Source organism: Schistocerca piceifrons, chromosome 11, assembly GCF_021461385.2.
Source record: "Schistocerca piceifrons isolate TAMUIC-IGC-003096 chromosome 11, iqSchPice1.1, whole genome shotgun sequence".
NCBI lineage: Eukaryota > Metazoa > Arthropoda > Insecta > Orthoptera > Acrididae > Schistocerca > Schistocerca piceifrons.
This window is the reverse complement of record NC_060148.1, coordinates 112,629,674-112,644,539: the sequence shown is the minus strand read 5'-3', so window position 1 is coordinate 112,644,539 and position 14,866 is coordinate 112,629,674. Positions and strand designations below refer to the sequence as shown.

The 14,866-nt window shown below is 43.3% G+C and overlaps 1 protein-coding gene across 3 annotated transcripts in view; it reads left to right on the top strand.

Annotated features, from left to right (window-relative positions):
* Window positions 1-234: 234 nt before the first annotated feature.
* The window catches only part of LOC124720130 (poly [ADP-ribose] polymerase tankyrase-1-like), a 99,253-nt gene continuing 84,621 nt past the window's right edge, over window positions 235-14,866 (top strand). For 2 of the 3 annotated variants that reach the window (XM_047245428.1, XM_047245426.1), the window contains exon 1: window positions 236-295. The gene's annotated coding sequence lies outside the window, so the exon portion shown is untranslated. Of the gene's footprint in view, window positions 296-14,866 lie in introns of all 3 variants that reach the window. The other variant, XM_047245427.1, reaches the window with a different exon arrangement.

Here is a 14,866-nt window from a genome sequence, read left to right as displayed (position 1 = left end):
ATTACGAAGGTGCCCCCACGTCCTCCGTGTGAGGCGCTGCGCGGCAGTACTTGAGACGTCAAACGGCTGCAGATCTTTCGTTGTTGGGATCGGGCGTGGGTGTGTATGGGGGAAGGGGGCCAGGTGGGGAAGGGGGCGGAGGAGGGAGGTGACCACTGGCTCAGTGGGGGGGGGGGGGGGGCGGCAGCCGGGCCCAGCCCAGCCGCGGCCAGGGCGCGAGGCCAGAAGAGAAGGCGGGAGCCGCCGCCGCCGCCCGCCACTGCTCCGCCAGCTGCGCCGCCGCTGCACGCCTCCGGTGAGTCTCCGCCGCACTTCTGCCGCCGCCGTGCGACGCGTCGCGCCCCTCACTTAACTCAGCCTCCTAGTCTCCTGTCATCAGTGTTCCTCATTCTTAAAAGCCGCCACTGTGAAAATGCGCGGAAGTAAAGGAAGGACCGAGTCCTTTTTTCTGTCTCTCTTAACTTCGTAATCTTACTCTCCCACACATCAGTATTAAAATTATCTGTCTTTGCCCAAATTTCGAAAGCTTCGAGAGCTTTACCTATCTTTACCTATCTTTACCTATCTTCATTATCTCGTTTTTGTTGTAGATGGCTCAAAGTCTTATCTAGGGGTACATTCTTGCAACTGGAATTTCGATTTTGTAGATTGTTGATAACTAAATAACCGATGAAGATTTGCCTGTATTATTCTTGGATTTTCTTCTTTGTCACATCTTTCAACATCACACCGTTTATACATTTTTTAGATTAGAAAAAAAAATAACGGGATTGTTGGTGACAAAAGACTTCTTCTTCCATCGGAGGCATGCTCACCAATCCATACATTCTGCGGTACTCACATTATTCCAAACAGTTTAAAAAAGCAAAAGAATTTACAAACTTTCTTTACCAAAGAATGGCTACGGCCTTGCCGCAGTAGATACACCGGTTCTCGTGAGATCACCGAAGTCAAGCGCTGTCGGTCGCGGTCGGCACTTGGATGGGTGACCATCCAGGCCGCCATGCGCTGTTGGCATTTTTCGGGGTGCACTCCGCCTCGTGATGCCAATTGAGGAGCTACTCTACCGAATGGTAGCGGCTTCGATCAAGAACACCATCATAACGACCGGGAGAGCGGTGTGCTGACCACACACCCCTCATATCCGTATACTCCACTGAGAATGACACGGCGGTCGGATGGTCCCGGTAGGCCACTCGTGGCCTGACGACGGAGTGTTGCACCAACGAATAATCCTCGCTAAAATATATAATTATTCTTTAAATCAATCTAGAAATAAATTTAACATCTAGTATTAGATTGTACATTTAATAATATTTAAGCATATCACAAATTTCACAATTTCAGTTATTTTTAAAATAATATTGTAGCCTGACATAGACTACATCGTATACAAAATCATATGAATTCTTTTAATGAAACAGCTGAGATAATTTTAACCTATGCAAGAATCGATAGTACGCAAGGTGTCCGTTATCTATATATAAAAAAAAAGGTAATGTTAGAGGACAGACTCATTATACGGTTATAATTGGATAGGCTTCTGAAGCCAGAGTCTGTCGACATAAACGTTTTCTAGGTGTGGTACCGCGTCATCATGGATGAAACTACTGCTACTGGAGAGAAGCCAACGTTTCGGCCACTAGCAGCGCTCTAGCTATGCCGTGTCCCTTATATTTTGTTGTTACTGTTCGCTGCGCATGCCATTACGCTATAATTTTAAAAAGATAGTTCGTTTCATTGGTCACTTAAGGAAGAAGGAGAAGGAACTTTTCCCGCCACTGTGGCCGAACTGTTCTAGGAGCTTCAGTGTGGAACTGAGCGACCGCTAAGGTCGCACGTTAGAATCCTGCCTCGTGCATGGATGTGTGTGATGTCCTTAGGTTAGGTTAGGTTTAAGTAGTTCTAAGTTCCAGGGGACTGATAACCTCAGATGTTAAGTCCCATAGTGGTGAAAGCCATTTCAACCATTTAGAAGGAACTTTATCTTGATTGGTTATTGCGATGTTCCATGACCTGGAACGCAACAGCTCGTCTGATGCCTTCCTGTATTGGTTCACACGAGTTACGCACAATAGCAGATTACTCTTACAGCATAATTTTAACAGTGCCATTACTACCAATATTTACTGTCGTCGCATCTTGTATGTTTTCAAAGCTGTTGTCTGAACTAATTTTACCCTAGATTGAAACAGTATGAGCAGCGGAAACTTGCAGCAAGCTTCTTCCACAAAGTGGCAGTATATGTAAGCCCTATTTCCCAGTTGACCGACCTTCAGGCACTGAGGACTGATAAATGTTTTTGCTAAAACAAGAAAGAATATTGTGGACAGTTGGACGTAGAATTCATTACGTTATGTACAGTTATTTGAAAGACTGCACACAACCCGAAGGAGCTGACCGGTTAGCCAAAATGAAACAACCTAGCCAGTCGGAAGTAAATCTCAGGCTATGGAATTTCAGGAACAACAAGACAGTCAATGAAAATGCCTCTGAACTTCAGCAGTGTACTGTTTAGTCGACAATGTTGTGCCTTCCAGAAATGGCCGATAGGAAGAGCATTAGCACATTTTCCTTTGATGTACGTGACGCACTAAGTTCCACGTAACTCAGACGCTGGACAGGTAGAGGTGGTCCAGGTGCATGGTCACCTCGCTCTCCACATCTGACGACCCCCAAAAATTATTTTTAATCTTGTAAGGGCGTATCAAAAGCCTCGTGTATGTAACACCAATTCCCGACCAAAAACTGTGGCACCTGTTACAGTTTCTGCGCAGTCTTTTGAATCGCCCTGTGCTCTGGTAAAACCGATTGTAATTGTCGGCTACAATAAACGTATTTGGAAGTAGTGAAAGAACTGTAAGAGTTAAGCAAGATTATCTACGTGCCGCAGTATTCTTACCGTCCACTTCCGCGGAATAAACACTTTATCTGCTTTAGGTGCAATGCACCAGGAGACGTTACCGCAAATCAATGTGACAAGAGGCAGAATAAGCAAAGCTCACTGCCTGTAGGTCAGTAGGGTGCGAGGTGCTTCTGAGAGCGGAAGATGTTCTTGTTGAGTTTGTCTCTGTTCGTTAACGACTTTTTAATTTGCTACCCATTCGGACACCAAGGAATTTTAACAAACTGTTTCATTTAGTTTGTGACCATTAACGACTGATACTGCTGCAAGTAGGTCACTGTTGCTTGTTTGGAAACGCATAATGAGACTCACTGTGGTATTAAGACTCACAAACTGCCAGCTGTGAACCGCATATTCGGCTGTCATCCTTGTTTTATGGGGCTGAGTTTGGATTCTTGATTAGTGTGCTTGGGTCACGAGCTGTAGTTTTTTAACCGCACGCTAGAGTCTCTACGAGGTTATTCATGGAGATTAAGAGCGAGAGTGTGCCCGGCACCGGCCTTTGTCGGAACTCACACGTCGTGTTCCCCCTCAGTCAGAGGTTAGTTTCACGCCTATAACACCCTATGACTTCCGATACGAATGTCAAACTCGACATATGGAAGAGGAATTAGACTTACAACACAACTCATTAATAATGAAATGTGTGAAATTTCACGTGAGTACTAAACGAAATCCACCAAATTTTGATTACATGATAAGTCACACAAATCTCAAGGGCGTAAATTCAACTAAATATTTAGGGATTACAAATACAAATAACCTAAATCGTTACGATCACATGGATAATATTATGGGTAGAGCAAACCAAAGACTGTGATTCAATGGCAGAACACTTCAAAGGCTGTAACAGGTCTACTAAAGAGACTACTTACACAAAGCTCATCCGCCCTATTTTGGAGTACTGCTGTGCGGTGTGGGATCCGCATCAGGTGGGACTGACATATGACATCGATAAATTTCAAAGAAGGGCAGCTCGTTTTGTACTATCGCGAAACAGGGGAGATAGTGCCGCAGACATGATACGTGAATTGGAGTGGCAGTCATTAAAAGAAAGGCGTTTTTCGTTGCGACGGGATGTTCTCATGAAATTTCAATCACCAGTTTTCTCCTCCGATAGCAAAAACATTCTGTTGCAACTCACCTACATAGGGAGAAATGATAATCACGATAAAATAAGAGAAATCAGGGCTCGCAGAGAAAAATTTAGGTGCTCGTTTTTCCCACTCGCCGTTCGAGAGTGCAACGATAGAGGGACAGCTTGAAGGTGGTTCATTGAACCCTTTGCCAGGCACTTTATTGTGAATATCAGATTAATTACGTAGATGTAGATGCCAAGTAGAACTTTGTGTTCCTCACGATCGGAGATTTTCACCCGGTCACGAAATACACCAACAAGATAAATTACCACATTAGCTAATGAATCACCTTACATCCCATTTTCTGTGGAGAAGTCCTCAAAGTGAAACAGTGAAGCAGTTAAAGAGTCCTGCTCAATTAAAAGCGTCACTACTCTTTCGTAGCCACTTTTTCGTAGAATTCTGAAAAGAGTGGAAGGAGTGAAACAGGCAAATAGTTAAAGATGGTCTGGCTATGTGTAATTTTATAGATCGCTATTCCTATAATACATTTAACTCTGTCAGGAAGTATGCACCACTTCGTTGATTACATAAATAGCTAAGGGGTGATCCTATCAAATCAGCAGAAACTCCATCAGGCCATCATTATTATTAACCTTAAGTGACGTGATGAATCTATAAACACTCGGTCATATCCAACAGAATTTCTGTTTTTGGTGGTCTGATGACTTTTTTATCTCCCTAGTTTCTCCACATTTGAAACTAAAGTCCGTTGGCGGAAAAGCAGTGTCTTCTCAAATAAATCAAATGCGTCTGTACAGGGCTCGCTGCCACTGTGAGGAAGTAATCAGTGTTGGCATATGTCAGAGGATGACATGGTAGCAGGTCGGCATCTGACGGTAATCTGGTCCTTATTCTAGAGCTATCTATTTTAGTAGGTATCTTATCATAAGTAGTTGGAAGTGGTATATTGATAGTAAATAAACAATTCTTCATAATCTCCATCCACAAAATGAATGGGAATCCACCCCCCCCATTCCGTCATTTATCACAGACAACGGATACGCTCTTCATAACAGAAGTTATAAACGTAGCGCTATAGCATGATACATATAGACGACGAAAATTGGTTAATTAACTTTATAGACAAAATTGAAAACCGAGCCTGTGAATCTTTATAAAATGGACTGGCTACACGAATATTTGGCGCTGTAGATGGAATATGTAACCACGCTGCCATGCTGACATATATAGGCAAATATTTTAATATGTTATTCTACAAGTAAAACTAAAGAAAAAATTTCACATGAACATAGGTCCGGAAATGTTTAGTTACGGAGTTACGGCTAATAAAAGATTTTGCATGAAATCTATCAACTTCGCTAACATGGAGCCATCACAAAACTGTCCGAGGTTAAAATAAAGCACGATTTCCACTTATTTTGTTGTTATTGGTCTGGTGAATCTAATAAACATGTCCCAGACGTGAGCCTGCAGTGGTTTTCCAGAACATCCAGAGAAGACGCAATTTCGTAAAACTTTTAGTTTATTAACTACTTGGCCCAATTTGTTTTTCTTAAATTCCAGATAATTGCACAAAGTTTTCAACAGAAGTTGTAGAAAATATAAATTTGGAAAAATGAAGGTAATAACGTTGAGTGAAACTATATGAATGTATCAGATAATCTGCTTGTATTAATACCGTAGCACACGTGAATTCATGTTAAACCGGAAAAAAACAAAAGCTCCGTGTTAACGAAGTTGTACAGTGTACATACAATTTCACAATAAATCCACAATAAATGCTCAAAAATGTCTACACCGAGTTCAATGCATTTAGCTGAGCGGGTATGAACGGATTTTGTTGCTCGTTTCAGGGAAGTGAACAAATTTACTTGTGTAATAGTCTTTGCTTCTCTGAATGTTCTGGAAAACCACTGCAGGCACACGTCTGGGACATGTTTCATTAGATTCACCAGACCAATATCAACAAAATATATGGAAATCGTGCTTTATTTTAACCTCATAGAGTTTTGCGATGGCTCCATATTAGTGAAGTTGCTAGATTTCAGGCAAAATCTTTTATTAGCCGTAACTCTGTAACTAAACACTTGCGGACCTATGTTTATATGAACTTTTTTGTTTGGTTTTACTTGTAGAGTAACATATTTAAGTATTTGCATATCTTCGTGAATCACCCTGTGTATCACTCCTGTGCCTGGGTGCAGCGCCTAAACGTGGCGCGTGCGGAATAACAGAGACGCCGTGGGCAAACGCACGGCGTCCACTGCCGGCTGGCTCGCCTCTGTACTCACGGGCAAGTAAGCCAAGTTATGAGGCAGTGGACGGAAAAGATAAATTCCCGTGTGGCTAACAATGTTGTCTAACACCAAAGGATAACAGTACGAATCTGATAAATGTTTACTGACATTATGCAAGTATCAGTGAAAGCTGCCTCACATTAGTAAGCATGCAAATAAAATTTCTTAATATATAATAATGAATTAAACGCAGGAGTACAGCTTAAAAGTGGGGCATGTACATGCAGACTTCCTGTCTCAAAGTATTAACTACGAAAACCCTTGTGTACTCTTTCGAAAGTCCTGAAGCACATTTTCTTTACTATGTTGCTGTTGTTGTTGCCCTCAGTCCAGAGACTGGTTTGATGCAGGTCTCCATGCCAATTTATCCTGTCCAAGCTTCTTCATCTCCAGGTAGTTGCTGAAACGTACTTCCTTCTGGATCTACTTAGTGTATTCATCTCTTGGTCTCCCTATACGATTTTTACCGTCCAAGCTGCCATCCAGTACGAAATTTTTGATCCCTTGATACCTCAGAACATGTCCTACCAACCGATCCCTTCTTCTAGTCAAGTTTTGCCACAAATTACTCTCTTCCCTAATTCTGTTTGCAACCTCCTCATTAGTTAGGTGATATACCTATCTAATCTTCAGCATTCTTCTGTAGCACTACATTTCGAAAGCTTCCATTCTGTGCTTGTGTAAACTACTTATGGTCCATGTTTTACTTCCATATACTGCTGCACTCCACACAAATACTTTCAGAAAGGACAACCCAACAAATCTGTACTCAACGTTAGTAAATTTCTCTTCTCCATTAACGCTTTCCCTGCGATTGCCAGTCTACGTTTTATATCTTCTATACTTCAACTGTCGTCATTTTGCTCCCAAAATAGCGAAACTCATGTACTACTTTAAGTGTTTCATTCCCTAATCTAATTCCCTCAGCATCACCTGATTTAATTCGACTACTTTCCATTATCCTCGTTTTGCTTTTGTTGATGTTCATCTTATGTCCTCCATCCAAGACACTGTCCATCTGGTTCAACTGCTCTTCCAGGTCGTTTGCTATCTCTGGCAGAATTACAATGTCATGCGCAAACCTCAAAGTTTTTATTCTTTTCCTGAACTTCAATTTCTACTCCAAATTTTTCTTTTGTTTCTTATACTGCTCGCTCAGTACACAGATCGAATAACATCGGGGATAGGCTACAACCCTTTCTCACTTCCTTCTCCACTATTGCTTCCCTTTCATGCCCCTCGACTCTTCCAACTGTCATCTGGTTTCTGTAGAAATTGTAAATAGCCTTTCGCTCCCTGTATTTGACTCCTGCCACCTTCAGAATTGAAAAGTCAACATTGCCAAAAGCTTTCTCTAAATCTACAAATGCTAGAAACGTATATTTTCCTTTCCTTAATCTATTTTCTAAGATAACGTCGTAGGGTCAGCATTGCCTCACGTATTCCAACATTTCTACGGAATACAAACTGACCTTCCCTGAGGTCGGCTTCTACCAGTTTCTCCATTCCTCTGTAAAGAATTCGTGTTAGTATTTTGGAGGTGACTTATTAAACTAACAGTTCGGTAATTTTCACACCTATCAACACCTGCTTTCTTTGCGATTGAAAGTATTATATTCTTCTTGAAGTCTGAGGGTATTTCGCTTGTGTCATAAATGTTTCTCTCATAGATCTTGCTCACCAGATGGAAGACTTTTGTCATGGCTGGTACTCCCTAAGCTATTAGTAGTTCTAATGGAATGTTGTCTCCTCCTGGGGTCCTGTTTCTACTTAGGTCTTTCACTCCTCTGTCAAATTCTTCACCCAGTATCATATCTCCCATTTCATTTTCATCTACATCCTCTTCCATTTCCATAATATTGCCCTCCAGTACATCGCCATTGTATAAATCTCCTATATATTACTTCCACCATTCTGCTTTGCTTAGAACTTGTTTTCCATCTGAGGTCTTCCTTTACCATACGTGGTGCAAATATTAATCATTATTGTTTGCTAGCAATAAAATACTCCTTTCAGAGCATAACTAAGGTATTATCTTCCGCTTTAGAAGATCCTGTCAGAAAAGTGTTGAAGCACCTGCGTCAATCCTCATCCCGCCTTCCTCTTCAAAAATTTTAGCGCACGAACTCATTTCCGCTGCCATCCAGTACGAAATTTTTTATCCCTTGATACCTCAGTCCTCCTACCCAGTCATTCTTTGTAGCTATACCTACATACTCAGCGTCTTCCTCTGACTAGGCTCCTCTATCCTCCCATTGATTTACACTGCTTCCCACAGCCAGTGTCTCCTACATCACTTAGGAGACACAATTGTCTTTCGTTCCCACTGCCACAGTCTTCATCACACCTCAGTAGTTCGATAGATAGTAACTTTCATGCTCCATGGATCACTTTACACGATAAATCGTGATGATGTGGTACGACTCCTTTTACATTCATTCTGCAAATCAATTTGTACATCTCTTCGTACTCTAAACATCACCATATAATTCTTTTTTCCACTAAAATGAAAACAAGGAAATACAGATTGAGTTAGCAATACCTACCATTAACCTTTTACAGATTGCAAATTTAGACAGTCTGCACATTGAAGGGGGAGGCATGTTTATAGCGATAAAAAGTGCAATAGTATCGAAGGAAATTGATGGAGATCCGAAATGTGAAATAATTTGGGTGAAGGTCGCGGGAAAAGCAGGCTCAAACCTGGTAATTGTATGTCTCTATAGGCCTCCTGGCTCAGCAGCCCGTTGTGGCAGAAAACCTGAAGGAAAATTTGGAAAATATTTCGAGTAGACTTCCCGACCATGTTATAGTTTTGGGTGGAGACTTTAATTTACTGGGAGACTCAATCGTTTATACTGGGTGGCAGGGGCAAAGAATCCAGTGAAATTTTTTTTAAGTGCATTATCTGAAAACTACCTTGAGCAGTTAAACAGAGAACCGACTCGTGGCGATAACATGCTAGACCTTCTGGTGACAGACATACTCGTACTATTTGAAACAGTTAGACAGAACAGGGAATCATCGATCATAAAGCGGTTACAGCATCGGTAATTTCAGTCGAAAATACAAATATTAAAAAAGGTAGGAAGATTTTTCTGTTTAGACAAAGTGACAAAAAGAAGATTTCAGAGAACCTGAAGGCCCAACACAAAAGTTTTATCTCAAGTACAGACAGTGTTGAGGATCAGTGGACAAATTTCAAAACCATCGTACAATATGCGTTAGATGAGTATGTGCCAAGCAAGATCGTAAGAGAAGGAAAAGAGCCACCGTGGTACAACAACCGAGTTAGAAAACTACTACGGAAACAAACGGAGCTTGACCACAAACATAAACATAGCCAAAGCTTTGCAGACAAAAAAAAAATTACACGAAGCGAAATGTAGTGTGAGGAAGGCTATGCGAGAGGCGTTCAAAGACTTCGAAAGTACAGTTCTACGCACTGACTTGGTAGAAAATCCTAAGAAATTTTGGTCTTATGTCAAAGTGGTTGGTGGATAAAAACAAAATGTCCAGACACTCTGTGACGAAAATGGAACTGACACAGAGGATGACTGACTAAAGACCGAAATCGTAAATATCTTTTTCCAAAGCTGTTTCACAGAGGAAGGCTGCACTGTAGTTCCTTCTCTAGATTGTCGCACAGATGAAAAAATGGTAGATATCGAAATAGATAACAGAGGGATTAAAAACAATTATAATTGCTCAAAAGATGAATGGCCGCTGGGCCTGATGGGATACCAGTTCGATTTTACACAGAGTGCGCGAATGAACTTGACCCCCTTCTTGCAGCGGTGTACTGTAGAAGAGCGTAGCGTTCCAAAAGATTGCAAAAGGGCACAGGTCATCCCCGTTTTCAAGAAAGGACGTCGAACAGATGTGCAGAACTATAGACCTATATCTCTAACGTCGATCAGTTGTAGAATTTTGAAACACGTATTATGTTCGAGTATAATGACTTTTCTGGAGACTAGAAACCTACTATGTAGGAATCAGCATGGGTTTCGAACAAGACGATCGTGTGAAACCCAGCTTGCGCTATTCGTCCACGAGACTCAGAGGGCCATAGACATGGGTTCTCAGGTAGATGCCGTGTTTGTTGACTTCCGCAAGGCGTTTGATACAGTTTCCCACAGTCGTTTAATGAAGAACGTAAGAGCATATGGACTATCAGACCAATTGTGTGATTGGACTGAAGAGTTCCTAGGTAACAGAACGCAGCATGTCATTCTCAATGGAGAGAAGTCTTCCGAAGTAAGAGTTATTTCAAGTGTGCCGCAGCGGAGTGTCGTAGGACTGTTGCAATTCACAATATATATAAATGACCTTGTGTATAACATAGGAAGTTTACTGAAGCTTTTTGTGGATGATGCTGCAGTATATCGACAGGTTGTAACAATGGAAAATTGTACTGAAATTCAGGAGGATCTGCAGCGAATTGACGCATGGTGCAGGGAATGGCAATTGAATCTCAATGTAGACGAGTGTAATGTGCTGCGAATACAAAGAAAGATAGATCCCTTATTATTTAGCTACAAAATAGCAGGTCAGCAATTGGAAGCAGTTAATTCCATAAATTATCTGGGAGTGATTTAAAATGGAATGATAATATAAAGTTGATCCTGGGTAAAGCAGATGCCAGACTGAGATTCATTGCAAGAAGCCTAAGAAAATGCAATCCGAAAACAAAGGAAGTAGGTTACAGTAGGCTTGTTCGCCCACTGCCTGAATATTGCTCGGCAGTGTGGGACCCGTACCAGTTAGGGTTGATAGAAGAGAGAGACAAGATCCAACGGAGAGCAGCGCGCTTAATTACATGATCATTTAGTAATCGCGAAAGCGTTACGGAGATGATAGATAAACTCCAGTGGAAGACTCTGCAAGAGAGACACTCTATAGCTCTGTATGGGCTTTTGTTAAAGTTTCGAGAACATACCTTCACCGAAAAGTCAAGTAGTTTATTGCTCCCTCCTACGTATATCTGGCGTAGAGAACATGAGGATTAAATCAGAGAGATTAGAGCCACACAGAGGCATACCGACAATCTTTCTTTCCACGAACAATACGAGACTGGAATAGAAGGGAAAACCGATAGAGGTGCTCAAGGTACCCTCCGCCATACACCGTCAGTGGCTTGCGGAGTATGGATGTAGATATAGATGTAGGTGTAGAATTCTTCTACGGAATAGCAGGAGTCGTCAAGGAGAAACTTGTTCAATTTATTTTCAAATTTTATCTGTTAGACATTTTATATCACGGGGTAAGTCGTCAAAAATTTTTGTTGTAACGTGGTGCCCCCGTTTCACACCTTTTTTCCTTTTGAATTGTAGAGGATTATTTACAACAAACTTCATCAGGGAATAAATATACTGTGAAGCAGTAGTCAGAATGCCCAACTTCTTAAAGGCATGTCTAGAAGAAAATCACAGGTGAGCCCCACGTACGTGGTGGAATCCAAAATTTGCGGGACTGGTGCTGCCAACTGGAAAATAGCAGTAGCATATCTTTGCACAACTAGGTAGTGAGAGCTGCATATCTGATGAGTCAGCGTGCAAAGTGTCATTTAGGTGGGGGGACGTGTTGCGTGTCCACACTGATTTCCACAATACTTTTTGTTTGGTGTGTGGAGATTTTACGAAGGCACAGCGTGTTGAAGTGAGCACCTTCGTCAGACCGCATCTGATGATCCAACCCTCTTTTCACGGGTTGCCACAGTCGACGAGAGCTGTATTTACGGTTATGACCCAGAGACGAAGCAACAACCGTCCCTGTGGAAGAGCCCGGGCTCTCTAAGACCCAAAAAGGCGAGACAGGTGAAGAGCAAAGTGAAGAGCATGATCATCGTTTTCTCTGATAACAAGGGAATTGTGCACAAAGAATTCGACCCACCCAAACAAACAGTGAATTCTGAGTACTACTGTGACGTTTTGCGACGGCTCCGTGAAAACGTGCAGCGACGACGGCCCGAACTTTGGCGTCAAGGGAACTGGCTGCTGCATCGCGACAACGCGCCCTGTCGCACGTCCTTGCTCACCAGGACCTTCTTGGCCAAAAACAACATGGGGGTTATATTCCACCCACCGTACGCGCCAGATTTGGCACCTTGTGGCTTCGCGCTATTCCCAAAACTGAAACTCAAGCTGAAAGGCCGTCGGTTCGACACTCTTGAGAGGATTCAAGAAGCATTGCTGGCGGTGATAAACACCCTCAAAGAACAGGACTTCCAGAAAACGTTTCACCCATAGCAGAAGCGCTGGGACCGGTGTGTACGTGCGGATGGCAACTACTTGAGGGTGATGGTGACCGTTAGTCCAAAGGGAAAGTTTTCAACAGATGGCAGCACCAGTCCCGAAAGTTTTAGATAGCATCTCGAATTACTCTAGCACCATATTTCTGGGCAATGAAGATCTTTCTTAAAGATTAGTTACCCCAGAAAGTCATTGCATATGACTTTACAGAATGAATATAATCGAAATGTGTCAACTTACTGATGCCTCTCTCCGCAAAATTTGCCCTGATTCTAAGTGCGAATGTGCTCAAACTAAGTTGTTTTAGGAGTTCCAAAATGTGTTTTTTTTTATTTAAATTCTCATCAATACGGACACCTAAGAATTTTAAAGTTTCCTCCCTATGTATTATTTCTTCAACGTGTGTTACACTTATCACTGATGCAGTTGCCCTAGAGGTGGAGAGCTGAATATGATGTGTCTTTGTGAAATTCAGGCTGACACCATTCGCTGATAACGAGTCAGTAATACACTCCTGGAAATGGAAAAAAGAACACATTGACACCGGTGTGTCAGACCCACCATACTTGCTCCGGACACTGCGAGAGGGCTGTACAAGAAATGATCACACGCACGGCACAGCGGACACACCAGGAACCGCGGTGTTGGTCGTCGAATGGCGCTAGCTGCGCAGCATTTGTGCACCGCCGCCGTCAGTGTCAGCCAGTTTGCCGTGGCATACGGAGCTCCATCGCAGTCTTTAACACTGGTAGCATGCCGCGACAGCGTGGACGTGAACCGTATGTGCAGTTGACGGACTTTGAGCGAGGGCGTATAGTGGGCATGCGGGAGGCCGGGTGGACGTACCGCCGAATTGCTCAACACGTGGGGCGTGAGGTCTCCACAGTACATCGATGTTGTCGCCAGTGGTCGGCGGAAGGTGCACGTGCCCGTCCACCTGGGACCGGACCGCAGCGACGCACGGATGCACGCCAAGACCGTAGGATCCTACGCAGTGCCGTAGGGGACCGCACCGCCACTTCCTAGCAAATTAGGGCCACTGTTGCTCCTGGGGTATCGGCGAGGACCATTCGCAACCGTCTCCATGAAGCTGGGCTACGGTCCCGCACACCGTTAGGCCGTCTTCCGCTCACGCCCCAGCATCGTGCAGGCCGCCTCCAGTGGTGTCGCGACAGGCGTGAATGGAGGGACAAATGGAGACGTGTCGTCTTCAGCGATGAGAGTCGCTTCTGCCTTGGTGCCAATGATGGTCGTATGCGTGTTTGGCGCCGTGCGGATGAGCGCCACAATCAGGACTGCATACGACCGAGGCACACAGGGCCAACACCCGGCATCATGGTGTGGGGAGCGATCTCCTACACTGGCCGTACACCACTGGTGATCGTCGAGGGGACACTGAATAGTGCACGGTACATCCAAACCGTCATCGAACCCATCGTTCTACCATTCCTAGACCGGCAAGGGAACTTGCTGTTCCAACAGGACAATGCACGTCCGCATGTATCCCGTGCCACCCAACGTGCTCTAGAAGGTGTAAGTCAACTACCCTGGCCAGCAAGATCTCCGGATCTGTCCCCCATTGAGCATGTTTGGGACTGGATGAAGCGTCGTCTCACGCGGTCTGCACGTCCAGCACGAACGCTGGTCCAACTGAGGCGCCAGGTGGAAATGGCATGGCAAGCCGTTCCACAGGACTACATCCAGCATCTCTACGATCGTCTCCATGGGAGAATAGCAGCCTGCATTGCTGCGAAATGTGGATATACACTGTACTAGTGCCGACATTGTGCATGCTCTGTTGCCTGTGTCTATGTGCCTGTGGTTCTGTCAGTGTGATCATGTGATGTATCTGACCCCAGGAATATGTCAATAAAGTTTCCCCTTCCTGGGACAATGAGTTCACGGTGTTCTTATTTCAATTTCCAGGAGTGTACTTTTGAGAACTTCGTTCACCATTTCTTTTATTTCTGTATGGATACTGGGAGTGATTACAATACTGGTGTCATATGCAAAAAGAGCTAATCTGCTTGTTTACATTAGTTGGTAGATCATTTATATATATGAGAAACCGTTGTGGACCTAAGATTGAGCCTTGGGGAACTCCATATGTGATTTCTCCCCAATCAGAATTGTGTCCCTTGATTCCGTTCGTTGAATTTCTGCATTCGTTTGGTTAGATATAACATGATCCCTTCGTTGGCTATACCATCAATCCCATAAAACTTCAATTTATCTAGTAAGATACTATGATTCGCACAATCAAATGGCTTGGATAGTTCATAGAAAATACCTGTCTGTACTATTTTGTTA